The sequence below is a fragment of the Ooceraea biroi genome, chromosome 2, assembly GCF_003672135.1.
Source record: "Ooceraea biroi isolate clonal line C1 chromosome 2, Obir_v5.4, whole genome shotgun sequence".
NCBI classification, from domain to species: domain Eukaryota; kingdom Metazoa; phylum Arthropoda; class Insecta; order Hymenoptera; family Formicidae; genus Ooceraea; species Ooceraea biroi.
Genome location: NC_039507.1, coordinates 15658002 through 15685313, shown reverse-complemented (window position 1 = coordinate 15685313; position 27312 = coordinate 15658002). Strand labels below are relative to the sequence as shown.

At 45.8% G+C, this 27312-nt stretch overlaps 1 protein-coding gene and 1 long non-coding RNA gene across 6 annotated transcripts in view; one reads left to right on the top strand and one right to left on the bottom strand.

Annotated features, from left to right (window-relative positions):
- Positions 1-27312, top strand: part of LOC105280181 (RNA-binding protein Musashi homolog 2) — a 98259-nt gene that overhangs the window by 53330 nt on the left and 17617 nt on the right. For 2 of the 5 annotated variants that reach the window (XM_026975234.1, XM_026975235.1), the window contains one exon: positions 13945-14062. The exons of the other annotated variants lie outside the window; for them this stretch is intronic. The gene's annotated coding sequence lies outside the window, so the exon portion shown is untranslated. The remainder of the gene's footprint in view (positions 1-13944; positions 14063-27312) is intronic. 5 annotated transcript variants of the gene reach the window in all.
- On the bottom strand, positions 1068-27312 carry LOC113563572. Its single transcript, XR_003407500.1, has 2 exons — positions 23812-27312; positions 1068-6568 (listed from the first exon to the last, which is right to left on the bottom strand). It is a non-coding gene; the product is annotated as an uncharacterized LOC113563572 (long non-coding RNA).

Below are 27312 nucleotides of genomic sequence, written 5' to 3'. Positions count from 1 at the left end.
ACACTGACGAATAACGAATGTTTTCGAATGTCGAATCTCTACGAATCACGAATCGCGCATAGTCTGGTGTTAGCTTTAATGAATAGCACGGTGAACGCAGCGATTCCGTAAATCGCGAAAACTTTAAAATTCTAATCCGCAACATTTTGATGAAATTTCTCTAAGATCTTCTTTTAATATATTTTATACAAACGACCTCGACGCGAGGTCCCGACTTTATCTCATTAGGAAGCACCGCATAATGCATCCTTGCCTCTCACGCCCGTTGAATTCAAGCAATCCGGCGGAAGCATCGCGAATACGTATCGCTGTGCACGGAACTCGCGAAGAACTCTCAACTCCAAACGTAATTTCGTGCCTCGCAAGGTTAAAGCCGCGCGGTACACAGAGAAATAATGACACACCGTGCGCAGAAATGATAATACAGCCCGCGTAAACAGTTTATCTGACTTGGCTCGTCTCATCCGTTCGTTTCTGTCTTTTTTCCTGCTCGTGCCTCGTTCCACGTGTCTCCGACTCGCGGTTGATCGATTAGCGGCGATCGAGAGATTTATCGTTATTCAGCGAGGCGTGTAGTTTTCTCCCGTCGTGCTTCTCCTCGACCGGCATTGATGATTTCTCATGAAAGGCACGGTGACGGGGAGCGGAACGCTCCGCCGCGCCGGGTGGACCCGCCGCTAAATCCGACAGCTAAGTCGAGCGACGTCGTGCGGCGACATAGCTGGAATTCCTATTTGATCGAAACCGTTTTATCGATCATAAAGCTGTCATGGCGACGACATTGCCTCTTGCGTAATGCCACTTGGTAACGTGACTCGGCGGAGGTACCTTTGCCGAGCATCGAGTTACTCGGGTTCGGTAACTTGTGCGCGCACACACACACACACATACACACACACATCGCGTCCCGCAATCTTATGCCGGGAGCAGCTTCGCGATCGATATTATGCAATCACGTGACGAACGCCGTTTCGTACTGCAAAATTCCCCAGTGTTTTCGCATTCTTGCTCACCCCGGGAAATTACTGCATTTCTTTCTTTTTCTCTTCTCTCTTTTTCTCTCTTCCGGCTTCTGCTATTAACGTTCTTTCACATTCCGAGACACTTGGGTGATCGAACTTTAATCCGAATTAACGATGCAAATCATTAAAAAATATAATTCAATAACAAAGAGTAGTTATTAATTTAAATATTTAATATTTTCTCTTGTACATACAAACGTCGCAATCAAACTTCTATGACGTCTCTCGGCAACATCGGTTGACGCACTGACGATCTCTCTTTCCCTTTTATCTCTCTAAATTACGCTCTTGAGATCACTAATGGCAATTAGTGCAAAAAGTCACAAATAGCAACGCGTTTGCTGGAATCGTGTCTCTGATTCGCAGCGCCAAACCGCGTGTAAAGATAAAGTGAGAATGGCGGTGTTGGTACCGTTTGAGAAGAGCCAGGCTACCGTTGGGAACCAGTTTTTGATCGCGGTTTCTTTCTCCATTCCGCTTTGACGCGAGATGCGTTTACCCCGTCCGCAAAATGTGCCATTTCAACTGGGAACAAACTGGGTGAAGAGGCCTCCGCGTAGCGTTTCGCCCGTATCGTCCGCATGATATGTCGAATGATTTATGAGCCCGGCGAATTTGTTTTTTCCACACCTCCACTCGCGGGAGATTAGTTCGTGGAGCATGGAGCGTTGCGTACCGTTTAAAAGCGACACGTGCACCGATCGCGCGCATACATGCGCACACGTACGCGCGCGTCGAGTTACATCCTATATTTTGTCGCTCTTTGCATGTCGTTTGCGATCGTTGCCGCGCTTGCGAAGCGCACGATATTCTGCAACGGCAGCGCAAACCGGCGTTCATTGTACCGTGTGTTTTTAGTACCTGGACTCGTCAGAATTGCACCGTCAGCGATTACAACGATCATTTGAACGATTTTAATTAATATTCCCTTTTTAATGGGCTCGTAAAGCGATAGGCTTTACCGGGAAGCTTAAGCGAATTTATCATGCCAATCCCGAGGATCGGATAAACCGAATTTAATAATTCACCGGCGCTTTTTATAAAGTTAACCGAAATGCCGACAAAGAGAAAAGTTTACTCGAACGGAGAACTGAAATAAAGCGCGATCGATCCTCGACGATCCTTAGCGAAATGCGCGAGGACGAGTGACTCACCAATAAGACTCGCTGCAACGACTCGGCTCGCGCTGCCCTTCTCTTGATTTCATTTGGTCGCTCATTGAGGAGAGGTGCCGCAGTCCTCGCGAATGAGGCACCAAGGTCGAGCATTCCTTCACCTCGCTCGATTTTTGCTCCTTGTTTTGCCTCTTTGTCCGACGCGAGTGAACGAGCGAGCGAGCGAATATCGGCCTCTGTCTCGTTGCCTCTCCTTTCTCCCTTTCCTTTCTCTCTCTTTACTCTCTCTCTTTCGACTCTCTTTTCTCCTTTTCATCTCTTTTCGCGTCTCCCCGTCCGATTCTCCGAGCGATGGTCCTCGCTCGGCCGATTTCTCGTTTATTTAGCGCATCTTCTCGTCCTCCTCCTTTCTTCCTCTCTCTGTCCCTCCCTTTGTCCCGTTTCTCAAGAACCGATACCTGGAACAATACGATTTTGCCTCACTCCCTCTAACGCGGACGACGCAACGACTATTCAGAAGTTTCTTTGCCGCGGGCGGTCGGCGCCGACGATCTCGATTTTGTTGGTACCACGGAGGAAAGGGAGGAAGAAGGGGGATGCAGAGATATCCCTCCGTAATGCTGTCGCCATTGTCGTCAAGGAACATCCGCGAGTCATCCGATCGCGATCGGACTTCGTCAATTATACTCTCGTAATTAACGGCTAATCCGATTCGTCATCGATACGCGGCGCGGGGGCCAATTACGGCGAATTATTCACTTCGACGTGGATTAAGTCCGCGCGATCACACCGAAACGAGGCTACCCAGATTATCGTTTATGAAGTACTCTCAATTGCCGCAGATTAATCGACGTATTATTTACATTACGCCGTATTAATAATTCCGCGTTCTTCGTTGCAGTTTTCGCTGTGCGAAACAGCCGATCGTTGTCAATCGTCGTCGTAGCGATCTGTCCGAGATTGCCTCTCAGAAAGCCAACGCGACGCGAATTTCGCGTATGCAGGGATTAACATATGTATCTCGTTTGTAATCTGTACAACTTTCTTCATTAAGAAGATGGGAAAAATGTAAAATTACACGACGTTGCGAATGTGCGTAGGCGAGTCACATGAACCGAGTTGATTACCATTACAAACGTGAGAATATTACATTACAACTTTCGAGCAACGTTGGAACAACGTTGGAAAGTTCGTTAATAACGTAGATTGATAAAATTCGCGCGCGCGATAGCGATATCCGCTGTTGAAAGCCAACGGGGTACATATAGAATTTCGCGCTGGATACCGGAGCTACATTTCGAGCAGCCGACGACCCATGGTCCCAGGGGCTCCGAAATCTCTGCCAGGTGTGCGGGAACAGCTGCTCTCTCACCGCGTTGGGGATACGTGCAAAACTTCTTTCTATACGCGCTCTCTGGCACGAGATGCATTTTATTTAAAGATGACGAATGCGAAATAGATTTATCGCCCTACCGAGGCGCGTTGCGCCAGCCGTTCTCTCGTTTGTCGTTCCGAGCGTAATGATACAGTCATTGCGACGCGATATGAATCGTACGCACTCGCATAAATCACGAAGCCAGACAATGCAGTACTTTCGAATATCTAAATCTAATGTTTTAATTAATTTTTATTACATCGGAATTTATGCGCTTATTTTACAGAAAGAAATTATATTTTATTTTGCATATATAAGACATTTTTGGCTCTTTTAGATAATTTCTGCTATTCTTTGTTAAATTTATTTTATTAAGCATTCTTGAAAGATTTTAATAATTTGGTTAACTAAATTAATTAATAATTTTTTGCGCAGAATATTCTAAATTAATTAATAATAATAATTATAATTAGAGTTTCTGTGCGAAAAAGGTCCAAAGAATATTATGCTTTTGATATGCCTTTATTGAAAAAAATAATTTCATAAAATCCACGAATGTTTCTGGAACTTAACGAAAATCTACCGATCTCGATATCGTGCACGAGCGGCGTATCTGTTTCGTTTACCAGCTGGCGCGGTATCTTCCGGTGCAGGAACATACGGTTGCCTCGGAAAGTGGCTAATCGTGTCTATCGAGCGATATCGCGACGATTATGCAGGAAATCGCTGTAAATCGAGTTGGTCGTACCGTATTAAGCGGAAACAGGGTTGTGTTTTCATATCCTGTGTGTCGCTTATTGATCGACGATGTATCATATTAACGATAATATACTTGAACAAATCACAATTGATCAAATTATTGAAACAAACAGTTGAAATTGCTCATTATATGCGAAATCACGCGATACGTTATGAGACGCGCTTTCCGAGTATCACCGTATCGTTTTCTGCACGAAATGCAAGTTGCATAATATAATACAATTGCAAGATTGTTTCTTAAGACCTAACACAAATGAGTTTCACATACCGGTCCGTAATTTGTATAGTCAGATCGACTACTTTCTCACTCGCGGACGCTCCTTTTTCATTCGAGTCTCTCGTTTCTTCTTCGCTTTCGCTTCTATGTTTTCTAAGGAATGTTTTACGAATGAATACGTTGCAATTATTTTGTTTAAGAGAAGCGCTATTCACATAGGATTAAAAATTAGGAATATGAAGGATCTTAAATGTCGAAAGAATTTAAGCAGTCGTTTATATTATTCCGTATTTATTAAAATGCAGACAAATCCGAGCGACATACAATTACGATAACGGCGCGTTTTTCTCATTAGTCGATAATTCCAAAGAACATTTTCGCGCGTCGCAACCGGATTAAAGATCACGCATCTCTCGCAAGCTCGTTATCGAATCAACAGATACATTATCGAGTAAACGCCGACCGTCTCGGTCTCCGCCTTGAAGATTCGACTTCGGGAGAAAAAGCGACGCGACGAGTTCCGTGGAAATGCATTCCGAGCCGAGTGCATCGCGCCGCATCTGCCGAAGGCCGATGTTGTGCAGCAGGCAAGCAGACAAGCAACCAACCAACCAACCAAGCAGGCAAGCAGACAGGCAGGCAGGCAGGCAGGCGGCCGGCAGTCGCCAGAGAGGATCGTTGTACGTCGTTGAATGGGCTCTTTGTGTCGAAGTTGCGCCGGTGTGCTCGGTCGCCGATGATGATGCGAAAACCGCGCGATGGCGCCGACACCCGGGCGTCCTCTCTTCCTCCGGGCTTTGCGAGCTTGTACGTATACGTATCGGTGGTAATCGAAAATTACGAAGGATTGTTTATCGAATCGGTGCCGAACTGATCGCGATCGCACGTTAGACGACGACGATGGCGAGGAGGATTACGAGGCCGATGATCGGATCGCGTTTCCCAAGACGCGAGACCCGTCCGTGAACCGATTTCGCCGGCCGGTAATTCTCGCGGCGACGTACCGCGCGATCAACAGCTGTCTCGTGGCCACCGTGTTATAGAGCACGACGAGGGGTAGCCGGTTCCGACTGGACCTGCACCACCATCTGGCCCGACGCGGAACCCTCTGTACCACGTGGCGGTTACCGATCCAATTCGACTCGGTCGAAGCTTTCGCGCCTTCCCCTGTCCTTTCGGGCCCTTTTAGGCGACCCATAAGGCTGCGTATCGCGTACGGAACCATTGGGGAGGAGGATGTGTATAACGGAACCATTAGGGACGAGGGTGTGTATAACGTATACATCAGCGGTTTCTCTAACGTTGTATGTTGGGAATATCGGACGAGGTAGATTGCATCGTAACAGCGAGATAAAATGATAACGCGTGGAATCGTCTTACAGATGATAAACCGGTGAATTTTAATTGAGATCACTTTTCGCTTTTTAACGAGAATTGCGTCGAGATTTGCGTGTTCATTTAAATGTACGTAACATGCTAGGAACGCAGTACGCAGGTATGTGTACGCATGTGCGCGTGTACCAGCGGAGCTGCCAGATACAAGACGAAAATTACATTTTGCGCTGCGTCGTATGCCAAATATGCCAGTTTAAATATTAACGTGAATCCTGCGCATTGTACGCGCACGGTATTATTCGTGTAGTTATTCGCAAAACACGTTTCATCCGATTAAACGCAAACGGTCGCTGAAATGTCGCATCCTGAAAGTGGTATGCAGTATTTTTGCATCGCATCTTCCGCGAGGGGGTACGGTGCGGCGAAGGGTAGGGATGGATCGATTCATAAACAAACTCGGCGGTAGCCAAAGAGACGACTCACGTGGTACTCCGTTCGATTTACGTCTTCTGCAAATAATATTCGATGTGCGCAGAACGAAATGATAGTTTCGTAGCTTAAATGTCATTTATTTGCCATTTTTAGAAAGCGAGATTTCCTCGATGCCTTATCGACACGTCGATTAATCGTTTTTTCCAATCTCCTTGGTCTCATTGCCGTTGGCGTCCAGCATCGGCTCGTGTCTCATTAATCTGTAGCGATTGTCCAGATGGATAGCCGGTTTGCGTTCGGTGATCGTTATCAGCTACAACACATGAGAGAAAGACATGTTTAGGGATTAATCGCAAAATATTGATGTTTATATCGTGAAAATATCAACGTGCAAGCGAAAATAGATGTAGAGAAATTCACTGTTACTAATACAGTGTTTTGTATATATTGTATATATTCAATAATAACAACTGCATATTTAGAGAACGATTCACACGATTCGTATCTATTTAAAACTATGCAACTACGCAGAATGTTATGACAAAATAATGAAAAATCGAATGATTCCAGATCGGTTAATTGGTGTAGCCGATAATGAAAATTTGAAATCTTCATTGTTTAATAATTCCTTGACGATTGAACAATATTTCTTTATTGATGTCACTTTGGTGGCGACACAGTCGTTTATCTCGGAGATACCTCACGTTGCTAATAACGTGATCCTGCATTTTATTTCGACATGACGCAAAGTTGTTAATGAAAGGCGGAAAAGAGCAAAGACGAGGAGCTACATTATCGTTCAAAAGACGATTCACGATGTGACAGTCGTGCAGTGTCGTTACCGAAAATCCCTGGCGACGTCGCCCGCTTGCAATAAGCCGCTTACCTCGTGTACTTCCTATCCGCTCTTGCAAACCATCTACCATCCCCGCGGGCTATGAACTTTCTCGTTACCACGACTGTCAATATTAAAACCCCCATCCGCCCCGTCAACCCCGGGTGCCGATGGCAACAACAGTTACGAGAACCATTATGACCAGCGACGACGTTAATCGGTCGTGAACGAGAAAAATCGCGATATTGTGTCTCTGTTCTCTTGCATGCGTGCTACATAGATCGTCGGATCGTTTTGAACAATATCGCGCGCCGGTAATCGGATGATTGTCCGCGAAGCACCATCGCAGATCCAGAAGAGAGGAAGGAAGACCATTCTTCCTCTCTTTCATTTTTTTTATTGATTATTCAGGCCGTTATCAGCGAAAGGCTTGTTTTTATCACGTCGATCGGTTCATGGGGGCTCTCAGTCACGTAAGAGATTTTTCGGGTTCGAGAGTGAGCGATGGAGGGGACCTACGTGCTGCCTGTGCGGCATTTTACGTATTTACTCGAGTTCTTTTGTGCGCGTGAAGGGATGGCGCGATGAAAAGCCCTGCCCGAACAAAAAGCACAAAAGCTATCTCGAACCGGAGCAATGGCCGCCCCGACTTCGGCATCACCAGTCCCCTCCCCTAAATGAGATTTGTTGTTGCCTCTCATCGAGTTCTCGCGCAAGAACTTGTCTTTATTGTTGGAATAATGACAATCGAAGCTGGCGAATGCCATGGAAAGCGAAGGCAGAGAGAGAATGAGAGCGCGGAAGATCAAGAGGGTTCTCGCGTATCAGCCGCTAATTAATTCGGCAAAGTTTGTGTGTGATACGACGGTGGCAAATCAAGAGGAACGGAGCGATCGAAGCGCACGCCCTAGTTTTGCCGACGAGTCTGAATTTTCGCCGTGTGCGAAAGCGTGACGACACAATCGTTTACGAAACCTATCAGCAACGTAATTGCGGATCGCCGTAATGAGATCGGTGGCGCCGATTCGCGTAGATGTAACCCGTACGGAGAAAGGCGTGGGCGTCTTTGCGCGGAAATGTTTGTTAATGAGGAGACTTGAAAAACGGAGAGAAAGCCGCGTGCGCAACGCAGCGCAACACCGAATATGGATTTAATGCGGGACGGCGGAAATCGAGTTATCTCATTAGAAGCCACAAAGGCGACACTCGCGCGGAAACCTTTGCGAAACCTTGCTGGTAAGCCGAATACCTGACCCGAATACACCGGGTTCTCCGCGGGGTCGTTCGATCGCTGCTGTTTTTTATGGTTTCCGTCGCGATAATGCGATCGTCTAAAAATATCTCTCTTTCCCCGTAATCTGATTGAGTCGTTTTAATAAAAAAAAAACCACGGCGAAAATGAAAATGATCAATGGCGTGACGATCAGCCGGGCGATTCTTCAAGAATTAGCATATATCGCAAAATTGTCCTTTCAATCGAACCTCGCTGATTACAGCAATCTTTTCTACTTTTACACTTAATCTGTTTTCCTAATTAAAGTCTTGAGGGCTCGCGCATAATACTCGGAAATCTTATCCGCGCGGTTCCGCTGGCACAACCGTAAATTTTATTAAAGTTAATTGAAATTTAATTAATCCATCCGTCGTGTCCCCCTCCCTTTCTCTTTCTTTCCGATTCAGTTATCGAGCGGAGGCAGAGAGGATCGGTTAATTACGATTATCGCTGATGAATGTTTATACGAGCTAGGCTGTACACTCGAATTTGAAGACTATATGAACGATTGAATTTGCTTATCCGTTTGACCGAACTGTCGCGTATCATGGGATAGCAGCGCTATTCCATAAATCCATTGAACGCGCGTGTATAGTATGCACACTGGCGATCGATATTGACTTATTGTTTGTTCTCCAAGTCTGCGCATCCCCGGAAAACGTTCGTTGCATCCGCTCGTGGTGTATCCTTTATCGATTGATCAAATTTCGATGGAGTCTGTGCTAAATATCTAATATTCGGCAAAGTGTTGAGGTACTCGCTCGGTGCCCCAAGTGTGCCCGCCGTTATAATCTCGCGGTAAGTCGCGTCGCGGGCTCTATAATGCACGTGCGACGCGGAAACTTGATGGGGCGACGTGTCCCATAGCACACTCGCGATTTCCGGTCTCTCACGAGGACCAATGTCAGAGTTCACTGAGACACGGCGTTTACGACACGGCAATAATCTCGGCGTTATTTTACGTCGTTATTTACGTCGGATCATTGCTCGGGGCTTCGGCCGAGAGGTGAGGAGTGAGATTTAGTTTGATAAATAATTGGGGCTACGGAGGGTGATTTGCTCTTATTTTTGCACGCGCCTCCGATTGCGTGAATGAAAACTTCAACGTCCCGATTCGTCGAGAGCATTACGTTGTATCTCGCAGACCCGCTGTCTACCCCTACGGGGGCGTATTGATCTCGGGGGGGATGATTTTTAAGACTAGTTTCGCCCCAAGTGCCACAGATGGCATCACCTTGCAGCCAGCCAGCTCGCAGGAACCCCTCGAATTTATCACCCACTGGCTCAAAATATCGTATTTGGTGCACAAAATTATGTTAAATAAAATATCTGCATTATGCGCGCGAAAACACGTTTATAATGTGACATCTGATGTACAAGTCTCGTGTCACGTTTTCTTTATTACGTTTCCAATTGATCAAATTTTCACTGATCTGTTTTGCAATTTTTATTACTCTTCATTGAATGTCAGATAGTAACAAACTGTCAGTAAGAACGAAACAGCGATTCCAAAATGCTCCGTCGGATGTATAAGAAGAATACAGTGTCGTCACTTTAAAAGAGAACCCGCGTTCATCTTGTATAGAATGCTTACCGCGGCACTTTACGAGGTAACTCGTAGTAACTTCGTATTAACTTCGTACTTACATACCATAATAATTAATAAGAGACAGACATAAATAAGGGAACTTTCCTGGTTACAACGCAAACTTCTGAAAGCTCGCTTTGCGGAAGACGTTTTTATTATCTGCTCGTGTAGCATGATATTACGAAGTTTGCAGGTAAGGTCCTTGTTATACGTCGCATGAAAGTGCGAGTGGGTCGCGCGGAGGGCTCGAGACAAGGCTGGGCCCTTGAGATTGGTGAACCCTGCGGGATGTATGGATATCGACGCCAATTTCAACATGCAAAAATGATCCTTATGTTTATTCAAGCGACGAGCGACGGGATGTACACGTGTTCTTCTCGTTTTCGGTATCGAACGTTGGGGATTCATAACGATTTCATGTATCTTTCGGTTCGGAGAAGAGGGAAGACTGTGGAGATGTAAAAAGAGAAATGTATAAAATATTACGCACTTTTTTTTCTATTTGCCGTCGCAGAGCGCGAAAGCGAATGGTCGCGCTCGGTGATCGTAAATTTGACACCACGTGGGATCAGGGAGTAGGGGGGGGAGGAAGAGGGGTGATTCGCGAACGACACATTTATCCCGATCGCGAACATTGACGATTATGTCGCGCACACCGCCGCCGAGGTTATTGACCAGGAAGTCGGCTTCGTCAGGGTGGTTCGGGGGTGGAAAGGCGGCGGCGTCGACGACGACGACGGCGGTGGCGGTGGTGGTTCAAACGCGGGGAGCGACAGGAGAGGGGTAGAAAGGAGTTTGCCCACTATTCTCTCTCTTTCTCACACACACATACACTCAAAAGGGGTCGGAGTATTACAGATCTGCAATACAGTCGCTCGTTTCCTTTGCATGGTGGTTCGTTCGCAGCTGTATATCGTGTATATATATGTGTATGTGTGTGTGTATATATGTATGTAGGTACACGTGTGTGTTTCGCCTCCTCCTTGGAAGGAAGCACGCCGCCAGCGGGGAATGGAAACGTTTTGCCGCGGCGGAGGGGCGAGAACGGCGAGAGCGGTTGCAAGAGGGTGGCGGTGCTGTCGGTGGCGGAGGGTGGCGGAGGGTTGGTGGCGCGGAATCAGACAGATCCGCAGGTGGTTCTCAATTCGCCGACGTACGTCACGCTTTGAATCGCGGTGGTGGCTCCTCCACGAGGCCGCCGCTCGCCGAACGTTTGAAACGTTCTCTTTTCCTAAAAAGATTTCACCAAGAGGAACCAAATGCACGCATGACGTAAAACTCATGCGATCCGTGACGTCACGTCACCGCAATCAACGTGTAACACGTCGATACCGCACAGTCCCGTAATGTCACACCAAAATACCTCGGCGAGTTACCGCGCGCTCGTCACGAATACGGAATTATTCATGCCATTTAATTATATTTGTTCATTTTATCAAATTGAATATTTCACCGAATCACGATGACTCGCAAATTAGCGGTAATGAGCTGTCGAATTAACGATACACGTGCCAGCATAATAACTTGTAACCATGTGTCAATGAAATGCGTATTATAGGGAAGGTATTTTTTCCAACAAACGATTCCAGTGAAACGTGTATTGCTATAACAACGTTCAGCGATACATTTAAGTACGTATTTAACACACATCCGCCCTTGCGGAAATACCTGTTTCGTATCTCCACAATGAACCAAGCACAGAGATGAATTTTCGATCGTGTGTCAGGTATTTTCGATTGTAATATTCGAGATGCTAAAATTGTCCTCTTGCAGAGCAATTTAAACGTCGCACTCGTATCATTTTCAAGTTTAGGAGATCAGTTAAGATGTGGCGAGAAATAACCAACGCCATTGATCGTGCATGAAACTTTATCACCCGGAAATTTGCCGATAAGGTGACTTTACGTTCGATAAATGGTTCAATAAGTGCGCTCCGAATGCGGATATTCGCTGAAAAATTTATCTCATCCTTTCGTTCAGTTTTACAACAGCTTAACCGTGCTGTTTTCGCCTCTTTATCTCCATCTCGTCACGCACTGTAAATTAAACCTACCCCTCGTCGTCACTCCCCTTTGCTTCGACATAGTTTAACAGCAATATCGCCGACAAATGGGCTTCCACGAGCCCGCGAGATGGACTCCACGCCCCAAAACGCTGCGATCGATCGCAGCGTATGGAGGTTGTCCAACCCTTACGATTCTTAAATGATCCCGATCCGAAATGATCGCTTGATCCGGCGCGATCGCGTAATGTGACATCTTACGTTGAGTTAATCGGGAGGCCTTTTAGCGTTTGACGGGCACTGCCGGGAGTGCTCCGCCGGTCCTCCATCGCCGGAGGAGGATTAGTCAAGTCACGGGTTGGAATTTCCTCGATCCCGGAGGAGTATCGACCCACCCTGGTCGTGCCCGGCGGTGCGGTCGAACCCCTTCCGCACCTCCTTCGCCACTACCGGGAATAACTGGCCGCGTAGGCAGCGCGCGTGGGTTTGCCGCTCCACGTGCATTATTCGCTTGCACCAACCTTGCACCGGCAAGTCCGGGAAAATCCCTCGGATGACCCCGATTTCCCACAGCCGGGAAACCGTTGCGGGCGCCATTCGTGTTACGCGCTGTCCCCGATCGTGTACACGATTTTCGGTGCAATTTATTCGAATGCCGCCCCTTTACATTGCGTACATTGGTCGTTTTGCTGCGACAATATAGATCCCGCTCCGCGCGTGTGTTGCGTTATGTATTTACTCGCAATGCTCGATACGCTTAACAGATTAGGTGGGTGATTGCCTAACGGATTGCTGAATACCTGATCCTTATCCGGAGATTTTCACGATACAGTTCTCGGCGCTTTTCCACTTGAGCATCAAGAATTTTGATGATCGTAGAATGATTTCGGATCTTTCAGGCTCTAATTTGTTTCTGGAATTTTTTGATGGCGAAGTTTAGACTAGGTGATCTCTGTAGCGTAATTGTGAACGTGCACACATGCATACATGGGAATATGTGTCGAGCCAAACGATCGCCAGGAGAAAAGACGAAAGATGAGGCGGGGTTCTCGGAGTAGGGTCATTAGTGTAGTGATTTCAACGAGTATCCCTTCTTGTAGAACGCTGATTAGTTTTGCAATGCGTGCTGAGGTCGTTGAGTGTTTAGTTGACGATTTGTTAGCTTTGAGGAGATAGAAAGAGAGAGAGAGCGCGCGCACGACTAACGGACAGTAGCAAGAGAACGTTTGTGTGACTGTGAAAGCGATGGGGACACGACGATAGGTCCTCCTTGGTCGATCGCTGTTGTAGAATAATCGCTTGTAGCTGAAAATTATTACTTTGATCTGCGAGTTCTCCTGGTAACTTAGTGTTGGCGAGACGCGCATACTGTGTGTCTGGTAGTGCGGTGAAATGATATAGAGAACGAAATATATATAATCTTGTCTCTATATCGCTTGCATTGGAGCTATTGTTTTCGCGTTTACTGTTAAATGCGCGCATATATCGAGTAGTTGATTAGTAATCGATGTTTATTACTCGTTCACTAGCGCAGCGCCGTCACTATAAATTAGCATCGCTTCTTTCTCTCTTTCCCCCCTTTCTCTCTCTCTCTATATATATGTATGTATAGAGCTACACTCTTTTCGACGATCGCTGCATTGTTGTGTCGTAACGTTTTCGATGCGCGAATCGGCGATTCCTTTCTCAAAGTTACTCGGCAAGCTACTCGAGGAGCACTTTGCATAAAGATTGAATTTCACCGTCGCAGTTGTTATCGCGTCGCGACTCATCCGCGGTCGATTGTCGTTCCTCTTTCTCTTTCTCTCTTTTTTTTTTCTTTACCCTTTCCCTTCCGTTCGCGAGAGAGAGAGCTTTCCACGGCACACTTTTCTCTGAACGAAAAGAGGAAAGACGACGGCGACGCGACTTTAGAAGACGCAACCTCAGCCGCCGAGGCAACCGCCAAAAGTGGTTTTACCTGAGAACCCCTGTTGTCTCTTTTTTTCAAGGATGCAGGTACGATACTCGGTCGCCGGGCCTGCTGGTAAAATCATGCTGGTGGACCACCAGGTGCGGCCACGAGCGACGGATCATCGGTGACCATCGGGACGCGGTGCATTAACTCTCGTGAGTTCCCTCCTAATTGCCAGAGACCCTGACTCGAGATTCAGGTAAAGAGAGAAAGGCAAAGTCGCCGGGATCGCCGGCGCGCAAGCGCAAGCTTGATTTTATGCGGCGAGACACTGAGGAGCCGCGTAGGACGCGTCGTACCCTTTCTCGACCTCCCCCGACTCCCTCTTTCTGCCGTTTTCTTCCTTTAGTCAGACACCCGCGCGATTTCGCGTTCCGGAACCAATTAGATGCAAACGAATTCGGCCGTAGCTGAAATTGCGCTGATTATCATGCACGCGCGTAACCCCTTGTTGACCGTCGCGAATTCAGATCTCGCAATATCGCAATTTGTGTTGGTTTCTCCGTTCCGCGTTACGCGTACGCGTTTCTTCTTATCGCGGCTCGGCGCACGAATTGCATCACCTATTTACAATGTTAGTCGTTACACGAGGTTGGACGACCGGACTACGCGCACGGTTTTATAGATATCTACATCCGACGTGGTTGCAGGGTGTTTTTCTTGAATATGTACGATAAAAATAAATTCTGATTGCAGTCGGGAATTCCGCGTCTCTCTGTGAATGAGGAAATATCAATGTTGGCTTTTTTCCCCTTTTTTTCTTTCACGACTCGTCGGTGGTGAATGGATCGGACAGTCTCGACACGAATGAACATGCGTGCGTTCCCGAGTGCGCGAGATGTTGCGTTATCACGTTGAAAGTGAGCGTAGTGGCAGGAAAGATTTTCCGTGCGATTGTGCCACTCGAATCTATTATTGAGGTTACGATATTCTCGATATTTCGCGTTTGCCACATGTCCTTAATGCGCGAGACATATCAAATTGCGGATAAAGCGAGGAGAGAATTGATTGTCGGTCAGATTTCACGTTGACCTCGTACTGCCGCCCCTTTCCCCTCCTCTTCCCCGCAACAATTAACTCGATTGGCGCAATCAGGATTCGCAACTGTTATCATTGCCATATCGATGGCTTCCACACTTGTCTTTGTCCTCTCTCTTTCTCTTGATTTGTTTTCTTTGCCTTTCTCTCTTCAGCTGTCTTCTCGTTCGTCGCAATTACACCTTTGGCTCTCATGCAAAACACGTATGTGTACGTGCACTGTCTTTCTTCGCTCTCTTCCTTTCGTCCTTTCTCTTTCTCACTCTGTCTCTTTTTGTCTCTTTGTCACGATCCTCCGAGTAATGGTTTGACAAAGTAGAAAAGGCTGTGAGTATATAAAGTGTTTTATTCCTTAGCTAAATGTCTTTATAAATGTACAGATTGAATGGAAAAATTTCTTTAGAAACGTTTTTGCAATTGATTCTAACACCTGCTGCGATATAATTGAATTGACGTTAATCTAAGAGCACGACTACTCGTTTGCATTTCCGGGGGAAATAATTCACGAACTGCCTTTTAATTTCGAGCGCTCGGCGCGGAAGAATTATTGGTCCCTCGACGCTTTTACGAGAGAAGAATCCAAATTGGTCGCAGGATTCGCACGCGAGAGATGACTAGGTAGACTCGGGACACCGTGTACGTAAAACGGCGAGGAGAGAATCATCTCGGAGTGACCTAGATTAGAGACCGTTAGATCTAATCGAATAGCGCGTATGTACGTGGTGCATACTGCACATACTCGCGCGAACATTTACGCACGCGCGCGCGCGCGCGCGCGCGCACACACACACACACACACACACACACACACGTACACATATATGTCCGAGCGCGTATGTTTAATTGGCTGCCCGATAACGAGTTTGTCTACAATGTCCACGAGCAGGAACCACCCGGATCGTAGTCGGAGCGAGTTTCCGGCGCGGCGCGGCCGACTTTTGCGAACGTTATTCCCGAGATGATGAAGGACCTCAACTTCCTAACGACTTTCAAAGCGGATTAATTCTCTCCGTTCCTTACCGCAGCATGAAACATAATAACGAATACGCGCGCATATGTGCCTGTTTGCCAACTTTATGACATTAATCTCGCGTACGACATTTGCGCATCTTTGAGCTGTGTCGTCATCGTCGACATCGTCTATTTTCATTTCGGATACCGTTAAGGGAAAACGACTTTGGATTCAGTCGGAAGTACGAGCGCAACGCCACGTGGATATTCGTTCTCTTTCCAGCTTCTCGCGAGCTCCACCTCTTCAAGAATCGATTCCCTCGTACCGAGCAATTAGATCGTAACGATCGACCCTGTTGCTCGCTTCAAAGGCCACGGCTGCTGCCAGATTGTCAGAACTCGCCGTAGAACGCGAGAGATCGAGGGAAACACGCACGGAGGAGGAAATTGCCGAGACTATGTAGAAAGTCGCGCGCCGCGAAAACCGCGCCCTGACTCGCCGAGTCACGATTCAACTGATAAGTAATCGGCTTCGCGTCGATCTTCCAGCAAGAATCAGCCTGACTTTCTTTGACTAATCCCGCGAGATATCTCGGTGTCGCGAACACGGAAATATACATTTCGTGCTTACTCACGCGGAAACACGACGGCGCTTGGCGCGGAATTCTGCGCCGATATCTTATCGCTGTGACATTACTCTTTAATTGGAATCGATTTGATTTCATCTCAATCTATAGTGATGTTATTTTTTTAGAGCTTATTTTTTCTGACTTTCTGCATTATGCCTATCTTTGTAAGTTTATGGCTGACTCGGTAGAAAAACTCGGGGGAGAAAAAAAAGTTACGGTGTCCAATAAAATGTTTCTATCGCTATAATTATCCATGGGGTACTGCAACTTTTTTTTATAAATATTTATATTTATAAGCAACGTATAGATACGCAGGTGTTTGCTGGTGTTTAACTGCTGCACTCTGCCCACGCGAGCCAGAACACGGGTATCGACATATCCCCCATGTATCGCGGTTCCACGAGGTGTTTGTACGATTTCACATGTAGAAATTGAATCGCTCCGAAAATGGACCGAGTCCGTACGGCGCAAATACGGAACAATTAGCCGTTAACTTGCAGCGCCCGGTGGTACAAAGTGATTTTCTATTTGAACCCGATTCAGGACAGCGGCAGAATGAACAAAGGCTGTTATGAAGGGAGAGGGAGAGAAAGAGAGAGACGCCCGAAGGTGTTCGTGCGCGACTTGTTTCCTTCCACGCCCTGCGAGAGGGTTGACGCAAGGCGCCTCCTCCCTTTCCTTCCCTCTCTTCTCTCCCTTCTCTCTCTCTCTCTTTCTTTCTTTCTCTCGATCTATCTCACTCCCGATCGCCACACTTGGCTTCACCGGACTACAAAGGAAGGAGGAACACAAGAGGTGAAAGAAAAGGCGAAGTTCGAGCCTTCCCGACACGCGCGGAATAGCCCCGACAAGAGGTGGACTCCGGCGGGGCTCTACGATCGAGGGAACGGGGTACGGGCGTCGTTGAGTGGGCGCCGATAGATCGGCGCGATAAGGCGCGAAACACGATCGGCGAGAGATCCACGATTGAGCAGACACAGACAGAGAGAGAGGAGGGAGCGAGGTAACTCCCCCCCGTCTGTGTCTTCGTAAAGAGAGAGTACGCGCGCTCGATCGAGTCGAAGACCGCGATTATAACGACACGGACAAGAGACGTCCCTGCGAGAAACGGCGAGAGGAAGAGGAGAAGAAGGAGGAGGACGAGGACGATGCCGATGCCGATGCACGGGTACACATATTACCCGCCGCCGATCGGCTGAGCAAGAATATCATCGGGTAGGTCAGTAAAGACATTAACGAGCAAGCAAGCGAGCAAGCAACCAAGTGGCCCCGACAGTTGTAGCAATTATTGCTGTATATCCTCTTTCTCTTTCTCTCCTGTCTCGCAGATTTCTGGACCTTGTTTAACACACCAGTAGCTTTGTTCCGATATTGCTACATAGACTAATATAATACCGTGTAGTATCTCGTTTTTTCTTTCTCTTTATTGTTTGTCTGTTTCGCAACGTTTGATCTTGCTGTGAGTGGTTTACGTATCTGCCTTTTCTCTGGTCTTATTTTATACTATCTTATGGTCTCTTGGTCTTATTTTATCTTTTTTCGTCCCAATTATCGAAAATCGTGTTTTAGAGTAGTCAAATTTGTATACATGATCGAAAGGATTTTAGATTTAGACAGAATATTAGATTGTCATTTTGCTTGTCCACTATAAAAAACATATGTAGGGTTCGTAGCAACGTTCGCGACTGGATCTCGGTCAGTTCTCTTCTTTGGAGTTTTCATTCGATTAGTGAGCGAATATTTTTAAAAATTAGATCGTTAAATCGTACAGTTATGAAGGAGTGTAGCTTGTTTGACCTGTCTCAACGCCGTTAATATCTAACGTTTTGCCATTTCGTAGAGAAGACTTTTTCTCTATTTATAATATCAAGACAGTAAATTGAGATTTCAATATAATTGCGCGTAAATAATAAAAGAGTTAAATATTGTTTAGCTATCAATTATTAAATGTTCGAAAATGAATGATTCCGTTAATTTTGATTTGAGAACGTTGTTAAGCAAAAAAATGTCTATGAATATCTGAAGGGAGCTATTAATTACTCTATGTCGAGGGAGAGGAATTAGAATTCATTAAAGTTCCTTCATATATGTAACTTTTGATTGCATACAACGCACGTCAGCGCGACGTTCACCGATCAATGAATGTTAACCAATCCCGATCAGGTCACGTTAATTAATACGCGTTTTACTGTTTCTGCTTGAAAAGTAGACCACGTATAGTCGTTAATATGTACAGTATGGCGCATGCCCTGTTTCAACGAGATTTTACTAACCCATTGGCAATTACGGATATTCTGGGCAAAATGTTTACATCCAATTAAAGCATTCCAGATTACCCCTTTCTGTATCTACATTCTATGGAAGTACGTAAATATTTGTCGTGGTGGTGCAACGCTAATACAACAAGAAAATAACAGTGCAGAAGCATGAAATTTATTATTAAAAATATTCTTTTCTTACAGAAGATTTTGGTCGCCGATGATTATTAAGCAAATAATTAATAAAGAGAAAGGTCACTTCTCAAAATTTAGTAAAATTAGATAACATTTTACTGAAGTAACCCTAGTACGAATTCGCCGTTTGGTGTAAATTTTATTTCTGTTTAAATAATATAGAAAACTATCGCAAAGTCGATCTCATTTTAAATATCATGCAAACAGCTATGTTGTAAGATAATTTGGAAAAAGTCAATAAACCATACTTAATTCAGTCTTTTAAATCGGTTACACGTAGAAATACCATATAAACCTTAATCAAATTGCATTCTCGCAATTCTCACGTACGTAATGGCCGAAGAACGCCCGACCGAGTCAATACAGTCGAAATATACGAGTGGCTCGGTAGATTTCCGTAGCGGTATTCGTCATTAATTTCCTTTAATGAGAACTACTTCAAATAACATGTTTTAATCCTGTTACTCCGTTCTTTTTCCGTTTGTTATTTTACAATTTCACTTTTGATATGTTCACATGATTTTTAATATAATTCTAATTAAATATATTAATATGTTTTTTTTATATATTTATTTATATAAAATGAATAAATTTGCATAAAATTATTGATGTGTGTGCTTTAATTATATTAAGATAGTTTAAATATGCAAATAATTATTTACGGTGATCATTTAATTGATTGATCTATTAAATGCAAACGCAATGCAAAAATAATTTTTTGTAACAATAATTCTAGGAGAAGAATGTATAACAAATGATAATCTGTCATTATCACGTGGACTCACACGCGAATGTGCGGTTCGAAACGAAACTGCGGTATCGCACGATGTTTATCGGCACCTCTCAATTGATACAGCAGAGCAAAAACGCACGCGTCGGCAAGGTAGAATGTTACAGCTACGTATTGCTGGCGATACCTTACCTGCCGCGGATAAATTCATTACCTGCCGTCCTGTTGCGTTCTTTCTCACCGTAAAAACGTTTTTATTTATCAAATTTACGCAGCAGGTTCGCTTCTTTTACCACGATTGATTTTTATAAAAATTTGTACTTTGATATAGTTGACTGAATGTATGACTTAGAAAGCAGAAATGTCAACGTGATGGCGAAATATATTAGTTTTATGTTTCAAGCTATCTTGTTCGAAATTGTATTAATATCTAGTTTTAACATTAATTTCGGATGATTATGATAAATGACGTGGGTAAATATAATAAAAAAAAGAGCAAGAGAGAGAGAGAGAGAAAATAGAATATTTCTCTCATTATAATAAAATCAAGAAATTAAAAAAATAGCAATGATTTGAAAGATTTAATAAAATGTCGGAAAAATGATTATATTAACAAATTAATATGACTAACAAAAATTACTGAAAAGCACCACTGTCCCAAAAATGCTCCTAATTAATTTCATTCCAAATATTTCCTCATTTTTCAAATAACACGAATATTGCAAGTTGCTGTATCGGATGCGTAACGCACGTGTAGCAAATTAAATCGTACTCATGTGGAATAGTAAAATGTATATCCGCCCCGTATTAGCGAATCGGTGTATAACGCCGGATAATAAATGATTTCGAGACAGGCTGCGGATCGATAGAATTACGCGGTGGTATTGTGCCGCGCCAAGATGATTAATTAAATGCAAACACTGCTGCCACGCCCACATTCGGGGAAGCGAGGTAGATATGTAACCGTACAAAGATCGTAATAACCGTAGAGTGACACGTGGATGTCACCGATCCTTCCTCTTCAGGATACGCGTGATCTCGCGATAAATATGGATCGGACTCGTGTTATTTAAAGAAAGTGACTTTTCCTTTTTTGCGACTATGAATCTTGTAATAAGCCCTTCGGTATAGAGAGAGTAAGTGCTAAAATGAAAAATATATTTAAATAATCTCTCAAAGTTTTATCTCGAAAGACAGTTAATTAAAATTAAAAGATAAAAGTTAAATTAAAAGATAATTTAAACTCTATCCAAATGTTACGGAAGAGAAATCTCGATCGGGAGCACAAAGATGTCCAAAGGAAAGCACATACCGCATGTTCGGAAATAATGATAGTCAATAATTATTAATAATATTAAGTACCGGACACACACGCGCGAATTTCATTGAGGATGAGAAGACGCAACATGTTTCTGAAGACTTAATCTCGATGGTGGATTCGATCAGAAGAAAACAAAAAAACGAAAAAGATGTTGAGGGTGTTCGACCGTGAGGGTGGCCTAGATAGGCGGGCTGGAAGAAGAAGAAGGGTGAACCACGGAAATCGCCGATGAAAGTCGTCCCTGATCGATCAGCTTAATGACGCCATTAGCGGCAGACTCTTGCCAATCTCGGTCGCAAAACAACAAAAATAACGTGCATTCAATGTACCGGTCATCTATAATGATTGTAAAAAAGCTACAGCTGCACGCAACGCGCGGCATTATATATAATATTTTTATAACACGTGGCAATAATATATTTTCAGCTTTTATTCTTAGATGGAAAAAGAACGAATTTTTATCAATCGAGTAGGCAATTCTTCAATGTTTACATTACAATCTCCTCGATTCTCCTTTTTCAGACAACTCTTGAGTGATAAGTTATACAATTTAATCTTAATTTCTGTATTCTACTGTCCAAATTGCACAAATTTCACCAATTTTTATAAAAGTGATTTTGATGAAGAAAAGAGATGAAAAAGAAGAACGTAAAAAAGTCAAGAATAGCGATAGAGACAAACATTGCTGCTCCGGTAAAGTTTTATTTCGCATATAGAAACTTATATTACATCTATTACATTCTATAATAATTATTAACATTAATTATGTAAAAAAATCAGTGTGAGATAATAATACGTATCGTGCACTAAACTACCGTGTGCATTATAATCTTTATATTTTCGACACGAAGATATTTTCGAGACACATATATTATACGCAGGGCAACCCCGTAAGACGATGATGATAGCGCGCGCGGTTTTGGGAGGGCAGCATGGTGTAGGCTATAGTGTTTTCCATTGGCCATCTGTCGAGGGGAAATACCCCCCGTGGATTAATTGGAACCCCTCGTATTGATCCAATAACGTGAGTGCTGGATACACGAATGAAGGGAGGGAAAACTTGGGGAAGAGGGATGCTCAGCAGAAAGGCGGGAAAAGATACGGAAACTCGCCGGGACGAGAGCGCGACGTTGTTACTTGTTGTTGAATTACGCGTTGGAAAGCGCGAGAGGGAAAATAAGTTGGCAGTTGAAGTGAATTTGAGTTTGTCAAGTTGAACTTGCTCGAGTACACGATGCAAGTCGAGATAAGTAAATACCGTGGGTTGTCGTAACGCGGAAAAGAATTTCAGATAATGACGCATCAAGGAACAATAGCGGCGAAGGGCTGCCTGTTTATCTTTCAATTACATGTTTATATTCAAATGAACTTCCCTCGAGGTCTTGCAAAAATTCCACCCTGTCGTATCTCGTCGCATCGAAGTCACCAGGATCCTCGACTCGTGTCTTTTACGCTTCAAGCAAACGGCATCTTTTTTTACGCGCGTACAATAGCTGTCGCGTAAATTTTTCCGGAATCCTGATAGCACGAAATTAGACGGAACGCACGTGACATTCCTGACGAATACGCGTCGCGGCGTTACAATTAGTACAATATTTACACCCTCCACGAACTTCGTGTGTGCTCGGACAACTTCCCTCGTTGCTTTTAAAGTCGAGTTTGCCGTCGTCTCGCATTTCGGTGCAGCGTCGCGAGCCGGCGACGTGTCCCGCGTTAATTATGCGCCTTAATTAAAACTAATATCGTCCAAATTAAAATAAATTGAGACGCGTCTCGGGGGCCCTTCCATGTGCCGCCACGCTGTCGTTCCCTCTAAGGTCCGCGTTTTAAAAGGGTACTAAAGAAAAGGTAATGACACCTGGCCGCACTCTTACGCGCGAGTTGTCACACGAGGGCGAGATATGAGAGAGACACGTTTTATATTGTTCCTGCGTCCTTTCACGCGTTTTGAAAACCGCCTGGTGAATTTTTTGGTCGCACCATTCTTTCTCTCTCTCTTTCTTTTTTTTTGACTGTCTGCACTTTTGCATCGCATGTGATGTTTTGTTTACGCAACGAATTTAATTTTTAATTCCTGCGGTGTATGTTCCGTTTCGGAGGAAATCTACTACAATGAGATAAACAGGAGGAGAAAAAGGTGCACTGCTCTGTAATACGGTGTTTGGCACATTTACGGAATGTGTATGCACAGCCTAATTGCTATCTCTGATCGCAACGTGCAAAGCATGCAGATTGCTCGGAGGGATATACTACATCTTCCTAATGACTTGTATATTCTCGCATGTTTGCTCCTCGAGATATTTTACCGTGTAATCTACCTCGAAGGTGTACCCATGAATATCGAATCAAGTTTCACGATCAACTGATACTATCCATGGAGAATTTTCTTCAGAACTCTGACATCTAAATACAAAGTTGTGGCTGTGCTTCTAAAAGACGACATATTGCTCTTTCGTGGAGATCAGTAAATTTCTGTAACAGCGAATCAAGTTTGCCTAATTGGCAAATCGAGTTTTCAGGCAACGAAAACTGTCAGGCTTCCAAACGATAATCCGATAAAGGCCGCTCGAAAGCGGAACTCCGTTGCTAAAGCGCCACAGTAAGCAACTCCGAGAAATTCCGATCGATGAGGTTTATTCAGAATATCGTACACACAAACTGGTGTTTACAGCGAGATCTCTAATACAGTACTCTAACAAACTACACAACATCTGCCAGTGCCGGATAGTATTACTCTATACGCTACACACTTATATAGTATTCTCTATCTAAAAACTCTCACGGGGGTTTAAACATGGCGCGAGGCATTTCCCCTTCTCGCCCTCGTCTTTCTTTTTCCGGCGCGTTCCTCTGCGTCTCCCGCGATGGGCAGCACCGGTCCCGGCTTTTCCTCCGCATCGATCTTCCACCATCTCTCTCTCTTTCTCTCTCTCCTCCCGGCGTACTTCGTTCCGTCATGGAGGAAACTTCCGCAGATCATCCCGCGGAGATCGTATCCTCTTCGAGCGCAGCGATCCGCTTCCTGGCTCCACGCGGGGAACGCGTTCTTCCTCTCCTTGGATGTTCAGGGACAGTGCCGCCGTCTGGCGACTGTGCCCTGAATCACCCCCGTCCCGTGAGTCGGGACGGGTTGTACGACAAACCCACCCCGACGACACCCACCGGCTCTCCGTCCGTTCGGTTTTCCCGTCCCTCCACTTGCATCAACCAGCACACGACCACCAATTCGTCACCACTACCAACTGCGTGAGATCCAACTCCACCGGCGCGGCGCGGAGCGAAGCGGAGCGGAGCAGAGTAGAACGGAGCGGAGCGTCACGACGTGCTGCTGCTACTCTCTTCGAGTCATTCCGCTAATATACCTCGCCCGATTTAATGCGATAGCTAATGAAGCCACGGGGAATAACGCAGGCACACTCAGTCGTTTCACGTGATACGCACTCGCTCGTACGAGGGCGAAACCGAGGGCTTGGCCGCGAGGACAAATCCTCGTTTCCGGGAGTGCCACCACCCTTTCTCTTTCTGGCATGAAAATCCGATTTTAGCGATGGTTATATCGTACACACTGTTTCGATTTTCTCACGTTATCTCCTCCTCCTCTCTTCGACACTTGTCCGATTTTTACATACACATGAGTACAGTCGCGGTTTACGGCAACGAACGTGTTACACTTTGAGGGTACTATTGAATAAAAGATGAGCATCGAACAATTCAGCTTTCGAATTATCGCGGCGTATGCGAGTGTTGAAGGAGAAACGATATTACGATTAAACGAAGCAAGATTGATGACTTCGGAAGAAGATTGCTCGTCAACACTCTCGTCGAAAACTTTCGAGTCCACGAGCAGCTTCTCCTTTGATCTTGGATGAAGTTTCGTCGAGTGGATCGCACTCTGGAACTCTTCCTCTGAACTTCCATACGATCGAGTGGGACGAGTATACCGAGGGAGGCGATATTTTCGTGGCTTTTTCATAATTCAAGAACGTTTTCCTATCAGCCGAATCTAAATCCGATGGAAATGTAATCGATACGCGGCCTTATTCGGTTAAGAGAAGCTTTTTGGACCATCGGAGGATTTTATTGGACCGTGGACCAAACAGTCACCAATATCATTCTTCCGGTGTGCGACGGAATTAGTAGGTGAATTTTTTTAGCAGGACGAAGGAAAGAACATAAGCCACATAAAATGGTGGTATACACCGAACGGAAAGGTAGCTTTGTCGCTTCGGTTCCACCAGAAACCTGTACCAAGGCTCATTGTTTACAGTGTCTGATGAGATCCTCGGATTTTTCTTACGCGTAACGCTACTTGAAGCAGGTGAAACGCATTGCGGACAAATGAATCTAAAACGAAGGAAAAATCAACTCACTGGTTGCACTTGCTGAATGAAATTGAAGTTGAACTAGTCGAACAGGGAGAAAGAAAATAGAAAGAGAAGGAGAGAGAACGGGAAAGAGACGGAGGAGGCCTACAATCGACCTCAAACCAGCGGTTGACCTTCCCACCGAGCACGTTGTTCATCGCCCTTCCTTAAGGTCGCTTTAGTCCGTGTGCCAAGTCGTGGGTGGAAATGGAAACAAGGCCGATTCGTTAAACTCGGTAAATTGCCGCGTCGCGATCGTTGCAGGTATGGAATTAATTAATGGAAGAAGGTACGTAGGCACACGACGAACGCAGCGAACACAGCCTTTCGATCGTATTTAAGCAGCAAAGTGTACAACATATGTCACCAACGTTACGAAAACCCGGTATATCCACACAATATACTTTGCAAACTGAATTACGGTGAATGCCGAGTCTCGTTATTCTTGAAGCCCGCCCGCCTCGGTCGGCTTTGTGTGGTTCGAGCACGGAACGAGCACCAAGCCACCGAGAAAAATTCGTCCTTCGTGAATCCTCCGTCTGTTCGGGTATCGATCTCGCACGAGGGCGACTGGATACACATCCGACCTCCACCGAAACTATGCTACAACCGATGCGCGACCTTCTTTCGGCTGCCCCGACTTTCGATCGGGCCTGGCACCGGGTGTGATTGATCCCATGATTGACGTATGGGACGTTCAAGAACCGCGGACAGCTGGTCGTCAGCGAGATTTGCGTATTTGGATGAACCGCGGATGACACGCGACGCTAATTTCCCGGCGAGAAGTCACTGCGCGACGATAACGCGCAGGAATATCCACGGACGCGCTCCGGCCATTTTGCGGGCTATAGACACAACGTAGATGCATTCCGACGACGGAACGACGGAGGCGTTCCGCCTGTCCATCGTCCGAGTCTTTGTGGTCGGCAGCTCGGCTGGTGCTCTCACGAGAACAAAAAAACAGGGACGATTTCACTGTATCTCGGTCTGCAATTCCTCGGCTTTGACAGGCCAGAGGGAGAACTGTCGATGATCGAAGGCGACGTGGACGAAGTCCTTGAATCGACCACGGTGGCGAGTAGCCGCGCCTCTCGGAGGCTGCTTTATCGACTGGAAATACGTTTTACCGCGACGTATCCACGCTGGCGAGTATCGGCAACGATGAAGTGGTTCACGAAGCCCAACACGATGACTCAGTCCCGTGCTGTTTCTCGAAAAATCAAAGTGACACAGCGAGGTCGAGGTCCGCGTCCGGGCGTTTCCTCGTTTTCGCGGCTCGCGGAAATCCACCGTCGTCACCGTGGACAACAGACAACATCCGTCAAATCGCTCGTCCATGTCGGTCCACTGGGTCCTTCACCCTCTATCCTCCCCTCCGACCGCGAGAAACCGTAAACGAGCGCGCGACACCAATCCGACTCAACCGGGACACACTTTCCACATTCTGCATTGTCGACGAATCGATGACGACGACAGCGACGACAGCGACGACGTCAACAACGGCAATGATGGTGACGAGGACGATGACGAACGGAAGTGGACCACCAGGACGAGGACAATGTCCCATCACACCAGTAACTCTTTAAAGGCGTACTGCTGTGACAGGACAATATCCCCGGCCGATGGTCTGATGTCTTTCTTTGGCGTCTTTCTTCCCACCGCAGGATTTTGCCACTACCTCCTCCTTCGGTGCCTCCTCTCGCCTTTCTTTCTCTCTTTCTCTCCGCCAGTGACGATTGTTCCCGGCTGGTTCCGGCCGGTGTCGAGCGGGTTGCCGAGCGAGATATGGCGGCCAGCGAAAAATACCTCTTTGCGAAAGCCGTATCATTCGGTCGAGCGTCCCGACAGCACTGCGTCGCTCGGTGGCGGCGGCGCCTCCGCACCCTCTTCCCACTAGGACTGGGGCTTTTCTACCTTCG